Raw genomic sequence first — 16,212 nt, 5'->3', positions numbered from 1 at the left:
AAATCACTCCTAGCTCAATGACATCCTGTCTGTTTACTGCTGCTGCTGCTGCTGCTAAGTCACTTCAGTCGTGTCCGACTCTGTGTGACTCCATGTCTGTTTGCATAACCTTTATTTGCCTGTTTTTTATCAGAGCCAGATGTAGGGAAATGGTAACCGAATAGAAGCTCCAAGGGTGATTGAGAATATTCGTATTTTGTGCTTTACTTCTCACTATACTATTTCTTCGGAGAAGGCAATGGCACCCCACTCCAGTACTCTTGCCTGGAAAATCCCATGGATGGAGGAGCCTGGTAGGCCACAGTCATGGGGTCTCGAAGAGTCAGACATGACTGAACGACTTCACTTTCACTTTTCACTTTCATGCATTGGGGAAGAAAATGGCAACCCACTCCAGTGTTCTTGCCTGGAGAATCCCAGGGATGGGGGAGCCTGGTAGGCTGCCATCTATGGGGTCGCACAGAGTTGGACACGACTGAAGCAACTTAGCAGTAGCAGCAGCATACTATTTCTTTCCTAACTTTTCCTTAAAAGATGTCCTTATGCTTGTTTTCTTCCCATAACCACAAAACTTCCATGACCCTTCCAAGACCCATCTATACGCACAAGTGGTGGAACACTAAGAAGAGGCTCTGTCTCCCCTCCAGTGACTGCTCTTGTGGCCTAAAATTTCACTGGTAGGCTCCACACTGGAGTTCAAGTAGTCTCGACTCAAAACCTGAGTTTCTCTGATGTGTTAACATCAAATCTGTTAGCCATTAACACTTTAGCGTCAATGTGTTTAGAAACCCAAAATCAATCATTTCCTAAGAAGCCTCTGAGGATATGCGAAGGAATAGATACATCATATGGAGAAGGCAGTGGCACCCCCCTCCAGTACTCTGCCTGGAAAATCCAATGGACGGAGGAGCCTGGAAGGCTACGGTCCATGGGGTCACTGAGGGTCAGACACGACTTCACTTTCACTTTCACTTTCACTTTTCACTTTCCTGCATTGGAGAAGAAAATGGCAACCCACTCCAGTGTTCTTGCCTGGAGAATCCCAGGGACGGAGGAGCCTGGTTAGCTGCCTTCTATGCGGTCGCACAGAGTCGGACACGACTGAAGTGACTTAGCAGCAGCAGATACATCATAATGAGAAGGGAAAGACAGAGGAGGTCAACAGGGAGATGAGATCCAGAGTGGACATCACAATAGGAGCCAGGGGAGCAAGAGCTGGTAGGAAGGTCAGTGGAGCTGAGAACAATGCTCAGAATGAGCCCTCAGGGAGAGATGGCTATCTGTAGGATAAACCACACGCAATAACAATGCTGAAGATAATAACAACCAACTTGTTAGAACATCACCTTGCCATTTATAAAGTGACTTCATGTATGTTACATTTTGCCACCGCCAGCTACACAAAGGGACATTGGTTCAGATCAGCCAACCCAGGGTCAGGTAACCATTAAAAAAAGATACAGTGGGTTTGCAGCTAAAGTGGATTGTAAAAGGCAAGAATGCCTATGCACGTGAAAAACAAACACAAAGGGGCAAAACGACAACAGAGAGGAGGTGCAGGAAAGCAGAGGTATAGGCGGAGAAGCAGGGAAGATTCTGGAGTCAGGGTCTTTCCGCCCCTCCCTGCCCCGCCCTGAGACAACTCATAGCTAATAGCCTTGCTTCCCACTTTGCATAGTCTCACTCAAGATTCCACAGGGGAGTGGTCTGTGTGTAAAAGATTTAAAGTAAATAAAACCTTGGTTAACTATTTATAGTGGAGACTTTGGGGGAAAAAGAGATTATGGCACTTGCTCGAAGAGCTGCTTCATTTTTCTCTGAAGATAATCAAAGAGCAGATCATCCAATCTGATCAATGGTTTTGCAGCACAACTTCAGTGACTTGATTTAGTTCTTTGACGGTTTTTCTCAAAGAGAGCAACAATGAGTGGCTTCTGCATGTTTCACAACATTTTGGCTCTTCTCTGAGTCCTTTGGTGAAAGGCCAGCTTCGTGATGTCATCGAGAAGCAAGTTGAGGCCATGGCACACACACCCTGTTGCGGTCACATGTAACCAAGTGTTCCGGGCTTTCTTTCACAGGCAACCTTCATGTGACTTGCACAGTCATTAAAGCTTATGCTTTGTCAAAAACAGTCTTTCCCAAGGCTTCTCCTTTTCTACGTTAAAGACTCTACATAAAATGAATGTTTTCTCCCATTTCAATACTCTTCTATAAGAAGATTGAAAGGATACCATTCTTCAGGTTCCTACTCATCCATCTCTCAGTGTTCCACCAGACATGTCTTAGAGAGGTCCCATGTCTCCAATAAATGGAATATTGCCTACCACATCAGTGAACAAAAGATGTCACTGTCATCAACGATTATAGCCACCAACTGATAACGAGCTGGCGAACCCTGAGAAACTCAGGAAGGAAAAGAATACCTGCCGTCTAGCAGTGATCAGAGGAAACTTAGAATATGAAAAACACAGGATACCAGCCCCAGAAGCTGAGGTGCGAATCAAAGGAATGACTTCAGTGAGCCCAGACTCTTGCATCTTCCCGTGTATAGAAAAGCATTAAATTCCTTAGCGTGAGATATTTTATTTTGTTTAACAATAACCTTTCAATGTTCAAACTACCTGCCCTTTGTTGCAAAACTCCTATATATCCTGCCCCCACCCCTTTCCTCATAGCAGTTCTCTCAGGGTACTTGAGATCCTGCTTCCCACACTTGAAGTCCTAAAAACTCCCACCTAATTAAGCAAAACTCTCGACTTTTAGGTTGCTGTTGTTCAGTCACTCAGTTGTGTCCTACTCTTTACAACCCCATGGACTGCAGCATGCAGGCTTCCCTGTCCGTCACTAGGTTGTGAATAATTTTGAACCGACATCCCATTCATGGCCTGCCTCCAAAAGAGGCCACAGGTAGAGCAACACTTCAAGCTGTTTTGAGAACCCTTCCATTACACAAAAGTAATCAAAATACCAAGTGCTTCTCACAAGTTTTGGTCATGTTTCTTCCTTTTAAAAGTGTCTCATGCTTGCAAATAAAACTTAAAAATCCCTTCTTATAGCACAGTTGTCAATATTTTTTTTAAGATGATGCCTGAGTCTTCCGTGAAATTATGCTAGTGTCAAACCAGTAACATTGGAAGGTCAGATTCCAAATGGGTGATTCTGAAAAGATCTATTTGCACTTCTTTCATTTTGGTGGTCTACACTTATAAAGGAATTTTTGTGGTTTCTGTTAATTATCTTACATATTTTTTTATTTTTTCTTATTACATTCAAATAGCCATTGAGTCATCTTAGAGACATGGGAAAATACACATTTTATTTGGCAAGTTTTTAAGTCTTTGGACCTTTGAATGACTCAGTATGCAAAAACTCCCATATTCTTCCATAGTTTCATCAGGTAATTGATGGTCTATGCCACAGAAGGGTGGAAAAGGAAGGAAATAACAATGCTTTTAATGACGAGACTGCACATAAATATGAAGCTAAATCATGCACAGTTTTAATGCTGTTCATACACAATAAGCTCTAATTTTCTGACCCTACAGCCTTCCTTTTACTCTTCTATTTAGGGAAATAATTTGGGATAAAACATTGGATCTGATAGCAATCCAGTATGAAACAGCATTTTAGCTCTCTGAATGTAATTGGGGAATTTCCAACATCCTCAATTAACAAAAGGTATAAGCAAATTGGGCTTCCCTGATAGCTCAGTTGGTAAAGAATCCACCTGCAACGCAGGAGACCCCAGTTCGATTCCTGGGTCAGGAAGATCCACTGGAGAAGGGATAGGCTACTCACGCCAGTATTCTTGGCCTTCCCTTGTGGCTCAGCTGGTAAATAATCTGCCTGCAATGCAAGCGACCTGGGTTCAATCCCTAGATTGGAAAGATCCCCTGGAAAAGGGAAAGGCTACCCACTCCAATATTCTGGACTGGAGAATTCCACGGACTATTTAGTTCATGGGGTAGCAAAGAGTCACACACAGCTAAGCGACTTTCACATTCATAAGCAAGTTAAACATTGCTTAATATTTAGATAAATTTACACAGTTTCTTTTCAAATAAAAGTAACAATTTAAAGTTGTTTTTATGATGATGAGTTTAGCCCACAAGGAGGTGCAGAGTCCAATTTTATTCCAAGTCAAAAATTTTTGAATATTTCTTTCTGTCTCTGCCATTTGAGCAAATTGGAATCAACACAACTAATCTCTTAAGGAATAAATCAATGCTCCTTCCATACTGCCATAAACTTCACTCAAATGTCTACTGGAGAGAGAAATCATGTTCAACAACTTCTAATCTGTGGTTTACAAGCCATGCCTCCCATGGGCTCCAGATAGCAGTGAAAGGGGAAAGGAGAAGTGAGAAGGCAGAGGCACAGTTTCTCATTTTGGAGACAGAACTCCACTGAAAGAAACAAATTTGACACTACAGTTCTAGATCAAAAGTTACTGAAAGGAAAAAGACAGATGGAGTCAATACGTCATCTTTCACTCCCTTCCAAAACTCTTCTAAATTGACTGTAAGAGAATTGTTAAAAAATTATTTTCAAGGCACCAACTCATAATGACAGCACAAACATTTGAGAGGCTGGAAAGTGTAGATGGAAGGGTAAAATAGAGCAGAGCTGAGGAAATTGAACTCTGCGTAGGCAGAAGGGAAAGTCAAGAAACAAACTTTCACTCAGGATTTTTAGCACCAGGAACCATCAAAGAAAAATGGCAAATATCAGCAAAAAAATCAATTTAAGATTCAGATTCTGAGATCACCTCTCCCCTTTGGTGTAATTGGACAACCACTCCTGCCTATCCCAGGAAAACACTGGAGGTATATTTTCTGGGGAGAGTGAAACAGGATCTCTGAGCTGGGTGTATACCAAATACATATGAGGCAAAGATATATCAAAAGCTGGAAATTTTGGTAGAAAAATACTACTCACTTTACAGTGAAAATCAGCAAGCCCCATTCATGAGCTTGGTTCCCAACCAACCTCTCCATCCCTTATTCAACAGAACAGACAATGAGGAGTTTGGGACATCTGGGGAAAGATGGAAGATAAAACTAAAACAAAGAAATAAAGCAGCTACTTGGAGAAAAAAGCAAAGTAAGATAACCCTCCCTCCACTCCCCAATATCAATATTCGCAGAGAATTAAGAGAAAATGACAAAACCATATAAAATAATGCAATGTTGTTTAAAAGAAACACTCAGATTTTTCAAAAATAGAGCTCTTTTTAATTAAAAGCACATCTGAAATGTAAAACTCAGTAGAAAAGTTGGAAAATAAAATCTATTAAGTATCTCAGAAAGTACAGCCAAAAAAATATGTAGCTGAAAAGCAAGAGAACACCAGTCCACAATATCCAATGCCCACGTAATAGGAATTTTTAAAGAGAGAGAGAGAGAGAGAGAAATAATAAACAGAGGGCAGCAAACCATCAACAAAATAAGTGAAGAGAAATTCCCAGAACTGAAGAATATGGATCTTCATATTAAAGGATCCACCAAGTATCTAGCACATCATGATAAAATTTCAGAATACTGAGAAGATCCTACACACTTTAAAGAGGGAGGAGAACACCAAATCCAGAATATTCGAAATTGAGTGATTTCAGTCTTCTTGAAAGCAATTTTTTAAGATAGAAAGCAATGTAAGAATTGTCTCTAACCTAGGCTCTCTATGTGGATATTCAAGTGCAAGGGCGAAATAAAGACTTTTCTGACAAGCCAAGTCTCAATAAAAATTTACTTTCTCTGGGAACTACTCTTCCAAAGTGAGTGAGCACACTACGGTAAAAGAAGACATGGGGTACAGACAATGCAAGATCTGAAATAAGAAAGACATAAACGAGTCACAGGGATGAATGAAGACAGATCTCAAAATGAACACGGAGGCACACCAGGCATGGGGGCATGTCCATGTAGAAGCAGGGCATGAGGCTCCAGGAGAGACTTTCTCAGACAAATAAAATCTTCGAATATCTGATGAGCCCAAAATCGTTGAGAAAGATTTAAACCACTGATAAAGAGTTTGAGAGCAAAAGCAAACAAAACAAGGCAATTACTAGCTGAACAGAAAGCCAGAGGAAAAAATATTGTTAATATACGGTTCCATCATGAATAACATTTACATAAACATGAAAAGAAAACATGTTTCCCCACTCACCACACTTCTGACATTAAATTGAGGCGGTGGGGTGGTGAGAGAGGGTCTCATACCAACCAGTTTTCCAGTCTCCAGTGGTCATCTGGAGATTTTACAGTTGAATTCTGACAGGGACTACTTTAAGCTAGTGCAGACCCAAGGGCTAAGAGTTTAGTCCCACAAGACTGCTCCTCACTTCTCATCTGTACTTCTGACCAGCCAGCTATAAATTAGGGGCTCCCGCACCACCACTTTAGGTTTAATATATGCTCAGTCACTCAATCGTGTCCAACTCTTTGTAACCCCATGGACTGTAGCCCACTAGGCTCCTCTGTTCATGGAATTTTCCCAGCAAGAATACTGGAATAGGTTGCCATTTCATCCTCCAGGGGATCTTCCCGACCTAGGGATCAAACCCACAACTCCTGCACTGCAGGTGTATTCTATACATCTGAGCCATCAAGAAATTTGCTTTAACAGCTCACAGGACTTAAGGGAACAGTTAACTTACATTTATGGGTTCATAAAGGATTCAGATGAACACCTAGATGAAAAGCTACATAGGACTGTTAAAAAAAAAAAAAAAGTCATCAGAGTAAAGTTTAAGATCTAATTGAATAAAAGTTTTTTGAAAAAAACTCAAAAAATTGCATTTTTTATTGAACAATGAATCAGACAGCATGCCATCTATTCCAGCAGTAGAAAAAATTTCCACCCAGCGATAGAGAAGTAAAGGTTTCTAGAAGTGGAGAGGAGGAGGAAAAAAGGAAAATTATTAACAGAAAGAATGCATTGTTTCAGGCAAAGTTGCCCTCCTAAGGAAAACACAAGGGGCCCATCCAGTGGAATATCTCATTATTGTTGACCAGGTGATTCCAGGTTGACTGGTTAGAGGTTAAATTTCTGGGAAAGGTTGTAACTGTGGTTAGGTTAGGTATTTAAGTCTTGGTTTGCTGATATAGGGCCTTAACACAATGACTCCATTCGGGACCTGTTTCTTCTTAACAAGATGCGATGCAGACAGCTGCTGAGTGTGGTTGCCCATTGTTCCAGCACACGGGAGGTTCTGTTACGTGGGTTCGTGTGCTCAGTCATATCCCACTCTTTGCAACCCCGTGGACTAGAGCCCACCAGGCTCCTCTGTCCATGGAATTATCCGGGCAAGAACACTGGAATGGGTTGCCATTTCCTTCTCCAGAGGATCTTCCCAATTCAGGGATCAAACTCTCGTCTCTTGCATCCCCTGCATCGGCAGATGGATTCTTCACCCTTGTGTCACCTGAGAATCGCTTTATATGGGTAAGATGGATTAAATCTTTGACCACTGGTGTTTAACTCAATCTTCAGCCCCTCTCCCCTCCCTGAGGTTGGAGATGGAGCTGAAAATTCCAATCTTCTAATCAAGCCTGGGTCTTTCTGGTGACCATTCCCATCCTGAAGCTGGTGCACCCGGTCATTCTCATTAGCATACAGAGTCACTCTTATCACTCTAGAGATGCCAAGGATCTTAGAAACTCCTTTGTCAGGAATTGGGATCAAAGACCATATATGAGAACAAAAGATTCTCCTAGCACCCCTAACACTCAGGAAATTACAAAGTTTAGGAACCTTGTACAGGGTTTAGGAATCCTGTGTCAGGAACTGCAGGCAGGGACCAAATATGTATTTCTTATCATGTCACAGACATAATATTTCAAACACTGAAAACTGATTTAGCCAACATCACAAATTATATTGAAAAGTGGGATGAAAGGGTCTGCCATGGAAATGAAAGAGAGAAGGCATTCCATAGTGGAATGAATGCCTGAGACTGAAAAATCAAAAGTAGCAATGCAAACATTTAGTTTAGAGACAAGGACAGAAACACACACATAAACATACATACGCACACGTGTGAAAGCAAGTGAAAGTAGTTGCCTTGGGAAAGGGGGAATGGAAGAAGATGGAGCAAGAACCACTATTTTTAAGACAAATTGGTAGAAATCTGGCTCTTTAAATGAGACATACTATTTTGATGAAATTTTAAGGAAAAGTGAGAAAAGGCAATAAGTAGAAGGCTATAAACTAAAACAGCCAGTGCTTCTTCCTTGGTTTTTGTAAATGGCAGTGCCTCTTAGGAGCATGGATTCATTTTCCTCTTGCAATTAAGTATTGGACAGCTGTCCCCCATAAACAGGAATTAAAATGATCTAATATTACTCATAATTTTATTAAAATCTTCCAAGTATGTGTTTTTCATAATCTTTTGGAGGCAGAAAGGGTAGAAGTCAATATGAGTCATGTTTCTAAAATGGCTTAATCATTTTGCTTCAAAAAAATCATAATCTAAGATTTCCATTTTTCAAATGGTGATTTTTCTCCTGATTTTTTTCTTTCCAACCCCCTTCCATCTTGTGCCTCCTCATGTTCTTAAACACCCCCACCTCCACCATTCAGCACCATTCAACTTCCTGGAGGTGTAGGGTGAAGGGAGTGTTGGTGGCAGAGACTGTGAAACACTTCTTGGGATGAGGCCAAAAGGTGCTGACCTATATATCACCATTAGTGGGAATTTGGGGATAAAATAAAGAGGCAATAACACACTGTGTTCTTCCAATGTGTTCCCACATGATATGGAAGCTCACATATTTCCTCTTAGATTCAATGGAGAAGAGAAAGAGTTTTTAAAAAAACCATAGCCAAGATATGGACGCAACAAAAGTGCCCATCAAAGGATGAACAGATAAAGAAAATGTGATATATCTAGTGGAATATTGTTCAGCCATTAAAAAAAAGTTGCAGTCTTCCCTGGTAGTTCAGTGGTTCAGAATCCACCTGCCAATGCAGGGGACACAGGTTCAATCCCTGGTCTGGGAAGATTCTACATGCCGTGGGGCAGCTAAGCCTGTGAGCTCTGAGCCCATGGTCTAACAAAAGAAGCCACTGCAATGAGAAGCCCAGATACCACAGTGAAGACGAGCCCCACCTTGCCACAACTAGAGAAAGCTCAAGCACAACAGCAAAGACCCAGTGCAGCCAAAAATAAAAAAGAATGCTGCCATTGGCAACAACGTGGATGGGCCTAGACAGTACTATGCTAAGTGAACTAACTCAGAGAAAGACAAATATTGTATGATTTCACTTGTGTACAGAATCTGAAAAACCAAAACAAACATAACAAAGTAAAACAAAAGTCATAAGTACAGAGAACAAACATGGGATTGTCGGTGGGGATCGCGAAATAGGTGAGGGAGGCTAATAGGTGCAAACTCCCAATTACAAAACAAATGAATCACAAGTATGAAATGTACAGTGCGGGGAATATAGTCAATAATTACATAATATCTTTGTGTAGTGACACATGGTAAGTAGACTTATCATGGTGATCATTTTGAAATGTATAGAAATATTGAATCATTATGTTGTGTACCAGGAACTAACCTAGTGTTGTAAGTCAATTATACTTCAAAAACAAACTCATAGAAGAAGAGATCAGAAGTAGTTACCAGAAGTGGCTGAAAGGTACAGACTTCCAGTGATAAGCTAAACAAATGCTAAGGATCTAAAGTAGAGCACAATAAACACAATGAACACTGCAGTATGTTATACATGAAAGTTAACAGAGTAAATCTGAAGAGTCCTCACCACAGGAAAAAAATTTCTCTATTTCTTTAATTTTGTATCTATACGAGATGATGGATGGTCACTAAACTTAATGTGAGAATCACTTCATGAGGTTTTTATGTCAAGACATTATGCTGTATACCTTAAATAAATATTAATACAGTGTTGTGCACAAATTATATCTCAATAAAACTGGAAGATAAAAGGCATTCCCAGTCTTCCAGCTCCTCCTGACATCCCCACAGAAAATTCCCATCACTTTGCATCTGCAGAAATGAAAGAAAACAAGGGATTTCAGCTGGCAGCCATGATAGCTTCCAGCGGGGTTGGAAGGTAGGGAAGGACTGAAAAATGGTGGCAGGAAGACTGGGTGAGTGCAGAGCCAGTAGGGAATGGGCACCGGCCTCCCAGGCAGGTAGGTTACTGGATTAGACAGTTTTCCCCCATCAGACCAGTAATATAAGTAAGAGGAGCGGGAATTCCTTAGTGGTCCAGTAGTTAGGACTCTGCTTTCACTGCCAAGGGCGAGGTTTCAGAACTAAGATCCTGCAAGCTGTGAGGCCAAAAAAAAAAAAAAAGAGAGAGAGAGAGAGAAATATTTTTCTAAATCACAGATTACTAAGTAGGGAGTTCTAGGAAAGCAATATAACCTCAGATTGAACCAACATTCATTGAAAACCTAATTTGTGGCTGGCATTAAGCTAAGCACGTTTGCATACAGCGTTTTCTCATTCAATCTTACTTAAGGATGCCATGTGCACTCCAGATTTTGCTCTTTATTATTAGATACACTGTCTATGCCTTTGTGGGTTTTGTTTTTCTCCCCCTCAGGAAAATATTATGACACTCCTATAACGCTGCCTTTACCCTGGATGGAAAATCAGAAAGCCACGTTGCTTGACATTGTTTCCCATTGCCCAATGGGGCCAGAAGAAACCAGCTCTATCTTACTTGCCGTTTTCAGTGACTGAATCTCAAATTTCTGAACCAAGATTGCTGTTTGGAGTAACTAACAAGTGCTTTGTAATCTCCCTGTTTCTCCTCTTCCCCATAATCTTTCTTATTTACCAACAGGGGGCAATGAATAAATATGCCCAAGCAGGCAAACATGAGAGAGAATCTAAGAAACTATCATGACATTCCAAAGAAAGTTATGAAAATAAATGCTCATCTTGACACTCTACAAGTTAAATTAACATAGAGCCAGTTTCTTGTAAAGGGCATATAATTAAGTTTCAGAAGACCTGGGCTTGATTTTACTTCTGTCACTCTCTCAACATGTAACATTGGATTAAATCTCCTCGCTTTCAACCTCAGTGTGTACAATTTAACAATAAATACTCAGCAAGTTTGTGAATTTTAGACCAAGCAATATACCTAAAAATATTTTGTCCATTGCTGAGGCCTGCATATTAGTTATTTAGGAAAACAAGCACACCCCAGAACTAAGGAGGCAGACAAAACAGCAGAAACAAAATGCAAACTCAACTTTTCTACTGTTGTCCTTTTCTGAAGGGAAACCTGTTTTCACAACTTTCCTGTTCCAATGCCTTTCTTCATTAAAAATAAATAAATAAATAAAAAGCCTTTTATGCTTCTTACTAAAGAACAAATCTCAAATCTTGCACGATCTTCTTTGTAAGGTTCTGAAACTGCTGCTTTCCCTCATAACATTCAGCAGCACCTGCTTCATCAAGGCTTCCTAAGGGGTCTCTCTCGTGGAATGGGCATCAAAGACTCAGACAAACTCTCCTCAAAGTTCTCTGCTGGTCTGAGAGTCCCTGTTCCTGACTCTTCTTTCTCTTTCCCAGTCACCGTGGGAGAACTTTTTACCTCTTTCTTTTCCATCAGTCTCTCTGAGAAAATGTCCAACTTTGCCCTCTCTCCAAGAAATGCCTTACAGCGACTCATCAGCACCAATATGCACAAGGAAGATACCTCATTAATCCAAAAATCAATCTGATAATAAGAAATTCTGTTCATATTCTGAATCTGACACATGAGGAAGAGTGGGGCAAACTCCTGGAAATCATGAAGGTGCTGCCTTTGTTAGAAGGACAGGAAAGAGGACTTCCCTGGTGCCACAGTAGATGGGAATTCACCTGCCAATGCAGAGTACACAGGTTTGAGTCCTGGTCTGGGAAGATCCCACATGCCCAGGAGCAACTAAGCCTGAGAGCCGCAACTACTGAGCCTGCGTGCTGTAACTACTGTCCATGAGCCCAGGAGGCTATGCTCTGCAACAAGAGAAGCCACTGCAATGAGAAGGCTGCCCACTGCAATGAAGAGCAGCCCCCTCTTGCCACAATTAGAGAAAGCCTGCACACAGCAACAATGACCCACCACAGCCAAAAATAAATATATAAAATTATTTTTTTAAAAAAGGACAGGTAAGAGCAGCTGATCCAGAGGAGGGCTGTCTTTCTGGAGATGGAGGGGAAGCCATGGCTCTGCATTTTCCCAGTGAACAAGAATCAGCTCTGTCCCAGGCTGGGGGTTCCCTGGGAAGGAGAAAAAGTGGAACAGAAAGGGCAGAGAAGTCACACCTCACACCCCAGCCAACCCGTGAGGGCACCTCAGTTGAAGTGACTTGGGGATTTATCTTTCTGGGAAAAACTGTTCTGACATGTGCATAAGACTGAAAATATAAGGATTCTCTTTACTAGTTTGTTTATAATAGCAAAAATCTGGAGGAAAAAATAAAAGCATAAATGTCTCCATTAAATGACCAGAGATGTTTAGGAAATTTATGCAGGTGTTGACTGTCATGATCTTTGGGGTTACTATTGGTACAGATTGGTTGGGGGCCACAGCGTATCTCATGCAATGAAGAATTTTCCCCATCCATCAAGGATTCTGGGTGTCCTGTCACAGCCTTGTGGGTGAAAAACATCTGAGCCAAAAACTGAATTCCACTACATATAAACACAAATCAATTTTTGCACAATTTTAATATATGATGATTTCTAAGAATGGAACCACCAAATAAACTGAGACACATTGGAACTCTGTTTAGTTTGAATCTTTACCATGAGTCGTTCATCATCTCAGAAAAATCATGAAGTCATTGGCAATGTCATCCAGAGTATTTAATTTAGCATCGAATCACACCCAAATCTGTCTGCACTGGGGACTGTAGCACTCACTTGAGTCTATAAAGAGGTACAGCATCTGTCTACTTGATGATGTCATCTGCTTCAGTGTGCCCAAGTCATTTGTATATCAAAGTATATGTTAATTTATTATACATTGTTTTTCTTTGTATCCTTTTATTACAGTTAGAACATTATATTGCTTTTTAATCTTATATTATATAACATATTACGTATGGATTTCATTTCAGGACAATATGGAGGTGTTCTCCAATATTTTCATAAAAAGGGAGCATTGGTCCAGAGTATCCTTGATATATTACAGAATACTCTGCAATAGTTAAGAGAATTACCACTCTAATGGCAGAGAGTAAAGAGGAACTAAAGAGTCTTTTGATGATGGTAAAAGAGAGTGAAAAGGCTGGCTTGAAACTCAACATTCAAAAAACTAAGATCATGGCATCCGGTCCCATCACTTCATGACAAATAGAAGGGGAAAAAGTGGAAGCAATGATAGATTTTCTTTTCTTGGGTTCCAAAGTCACTGCAGACAGTGATTGCACCCATGAAATCAAAAGACGATTGCTCCTTGGAAGGAAAGCTATGACAAAATTAGACGGTGTGTTAAAAAGAAGAGGCATCACTTTGTCGACAAAGTTCTGTACAATTGAAGCTATGGTTTTTCCAGTTGTCATGTATGGATGTGTTGTTGTTATTGTTCGGTTGCTCAGTCATTTCTGATTCTTTGCAACCCCATGGACTGCTGCATACCAGGCTTCCCTGTCCTTCACCATCTCCCCCTGGACAATAAAGAAGGTTGAGCACCAAATAATTGATGCTTTCAAACTGTGGTGCTGGAGAACACTCTTGAGAGTCCCTTGGACATCAAGAAGACCAAACCAGTCAATCTTAAAGGAAATCAACCCTGAATATTCATTGGAAGGACTGATGCTGAAGCTGAAGATTCAATATTTTGGCCACTTGATGTGAAAAGCCAACTCAATCGAAAAGACCCTGATGCTGGGAAAGATTCAAGGCAAAAGGAGAAGACAGTGGCAGAGGATGAGATGGTTAGTGTCACTAGCTCAGTGGACATGAATTTGAGCAAACTCTGGGAGATAGTGAAGGACAGGGAAGGCTGGCATGCTACAGTCCGTGGGGTTGCAAAGAGTTGGACATGACTCAGTGACTAAACACACATATACTGATTGGAAAAACTGCTAAGATAGTTGAGTGAAGAAAGTATTTCAAAGAAGTTTATACAGCATGTACAGCTGATACCAATTACACAACCACAATGTGTGGGATGATATATGTATACATAGAGAAAAAATGCACGGAGGAAACATCTGAAAGTCTATAAAATCAACTGATAATGAGGAGATGGAATCAGGAATGGTAGTCAAGGTGGATTTCCACTTTGTGAAGCTTAAAAGTGTACAGAGAGTGCATGCAGGAGTCCATTACATAATTTAAAACAGCTAAAATTAAAATTTTGTAAAGAATTGCTGGGAAAAAAGCCATGCTTGAGTTCCCAGTGTTGTCAGCCCCATGTGGTTGGCCTAAACTTCAGGGAGGCCAACAGCAGCAGTAGCCTTGGCACAGCTGGGCCACCACCCCAGGAGCCAGCTTCTCATGCGGAGGAACTTCACCCATGCCGGGAAATCTGAAAACTCTGTGGGTCCCTTGGCAATAGTTGGCCGCATCTAGATACCTACATCTTGCACGGAAGACTGGAAGAGAAGACATTTGTCCTGGGTCCCACTCCTAGCCCAGGAGAAGCCCTCCACGGAGCCCAGCACCAGTGGGAAATGGGTGTTCCAATCCAAAGGATTCCCCTCCAGGGAGCATCACTGCATGATCACCATCAGCCATGAAGGAGGCCCTGGCACAGGCCTCCTGGCTTTGTGGCTTTCCACACCAGAGAGTAAGGCCAACTTCATGCAGTCATCAAGAAAGGACTGAGCCAACCTGGGTTCCCTCCCTCTGTTGCATACCAAAATTCAATGAAGCATCAGGAGACCCCAGTCTCATGACAGGAAGGGGACAAGAGCATCCGAGAAGGGTTACAATGAACCCCTGGGCCTTCTGCCATCACCAGAGGGTCAAGGACTCAATGTCCTCCGAGAAAGAAAGTGTGTACCTGATCCCACAGTTCAGTCACTCAGTCATGTCCAACTCTGTGACCCCATGGACTGCAGTATGCCAGGCCTCCCTGTTCATCACCAGCTCCCAGAATTACTCAGCCTCATGTGCATTGAGTCAGTGATGCCATCCAACCATCTCATCCTCTGTCATCCCCTTCTCCTCCCGCCTTCCATCTTTCCCACCATAAGGGTCTTTTCAAATGAGTCAGTGCTTCGCATCAGGCAGCCAAAGTACTGGAGTTTCAGCCTCAACATCAGCCCCTCCAGTGCCACGTGACTAACTCATAATGCTTGGTGGTTATGGTCAGCACAAAGGGCCCCCTCTCTAAAGTTCACTGGACTCACTGTACATCCTAAACACAATGGAAAACTTGGAACTCACCTTGTGGAAAGGCAGCTACAGCAGTAGAAGAGTACACTTAGCCCATTGGGAGGAAGATGTTCTAAACATAACAGATCCATCTGCATGCAGGGTAACAGTCATTTCCCCAAGTCCTAGCCGCCTGGAGCATAGATGACACATCGCAATGGCACTAGGCTCTGTGCGCCCTGCCAGCCTGCTCTGCGGATCTCCACGCCCAGCCCCGTGGGCCTCCACGCCCCCAGACAGCTGTGCAGGGTTCTGCCCCCACAGCTGTCAGGCTCCCTGCTGCTGCCGTCCATCCGGCTGCTGCTCTGCCTGCCCGTGTCCTCACCTCACCACCACACCCTGCAGTTCCCAGGGGAACGGTCCTGCCTCCAAGGAGCACGCTCTTAACTTCAACCTTCAACCTTAGACGTGCTTTAAACAGATAGTTCAGGGCCAGAACACCTGAGAAAGCTTTCCTGATGGCAAGACCAGAGTGCTACGAGAGCTCACACACCTCTACCCTCTCCAAACCCCTCTGCCCTCCAAGCATCCAGTTAGGTGACATTCTTTACGGATTCTTAATTTTTTATGCACGAGTTCCCAGAACCTAGCCATCACTAACAGACTTTTCTCATAAATAAGATTCCTGGTGTCTACACAGAGAGACAAGCATTAAATGTGATTTAGAGTGTGAGCGCTGGTGTCAGATCAACTGAGTTTGAAGATCATCTTTACCATTACTTAGCTTGAGTCAGTTAATTTCCTGGATTTCAGCTTCCTCGTTTCTAAATGTGCACACCACGCAAGTTTCGTTGAAACATTAAACGGCAACATATATGAAGTGGTTAGCACAGTCCTGGTTCATATGACTTCT

General features: G+C 42.0%; 1 protein-coding gene across 1 annotated transcript in view; it reads right to left on the bottom strand.

Moving 5' to 3' along the window:
• The window catches only part of TAS2R60 (taste 2 receptor member 60), a 29,265-nt gene extending 13,741 nt beyond the window's left edge, over positions 1-15,524 (bottom strand). Inside the window, exon 1 of the mRNA XM_060415178.1 lies at positions 15,372-15,524. The gene's annotated coding sequence lies outside the window, so the exon portion shown is untranslated. The remainder of the gene's footprint in view (positions 1-15,371) is intronic.
• Positions 15,525-16,212: the final 688 nt, after the last annotated feature.

This window comes from Ovis aries, chromosome 4, assembly GCF_016772045.2.
Source record: "Ovis aries strain OAR_USU_Benz2616 breed Rambouillet chromosome 4, ARS-UI_Ramb_v3.0, whole genome shotgun sequence".
Classification (NCBI taxonomy): domain Eukaryota; kingdom Metazoa; phylum Chordata; class Mammalia; order Artiodactyla; family Bovidae; genus Ovis; species Ovis aries.
Note: the sequence above shows the minus strand (reverse complement) of the source record. Positions and strands in the feature narration are given on the sequence as shown.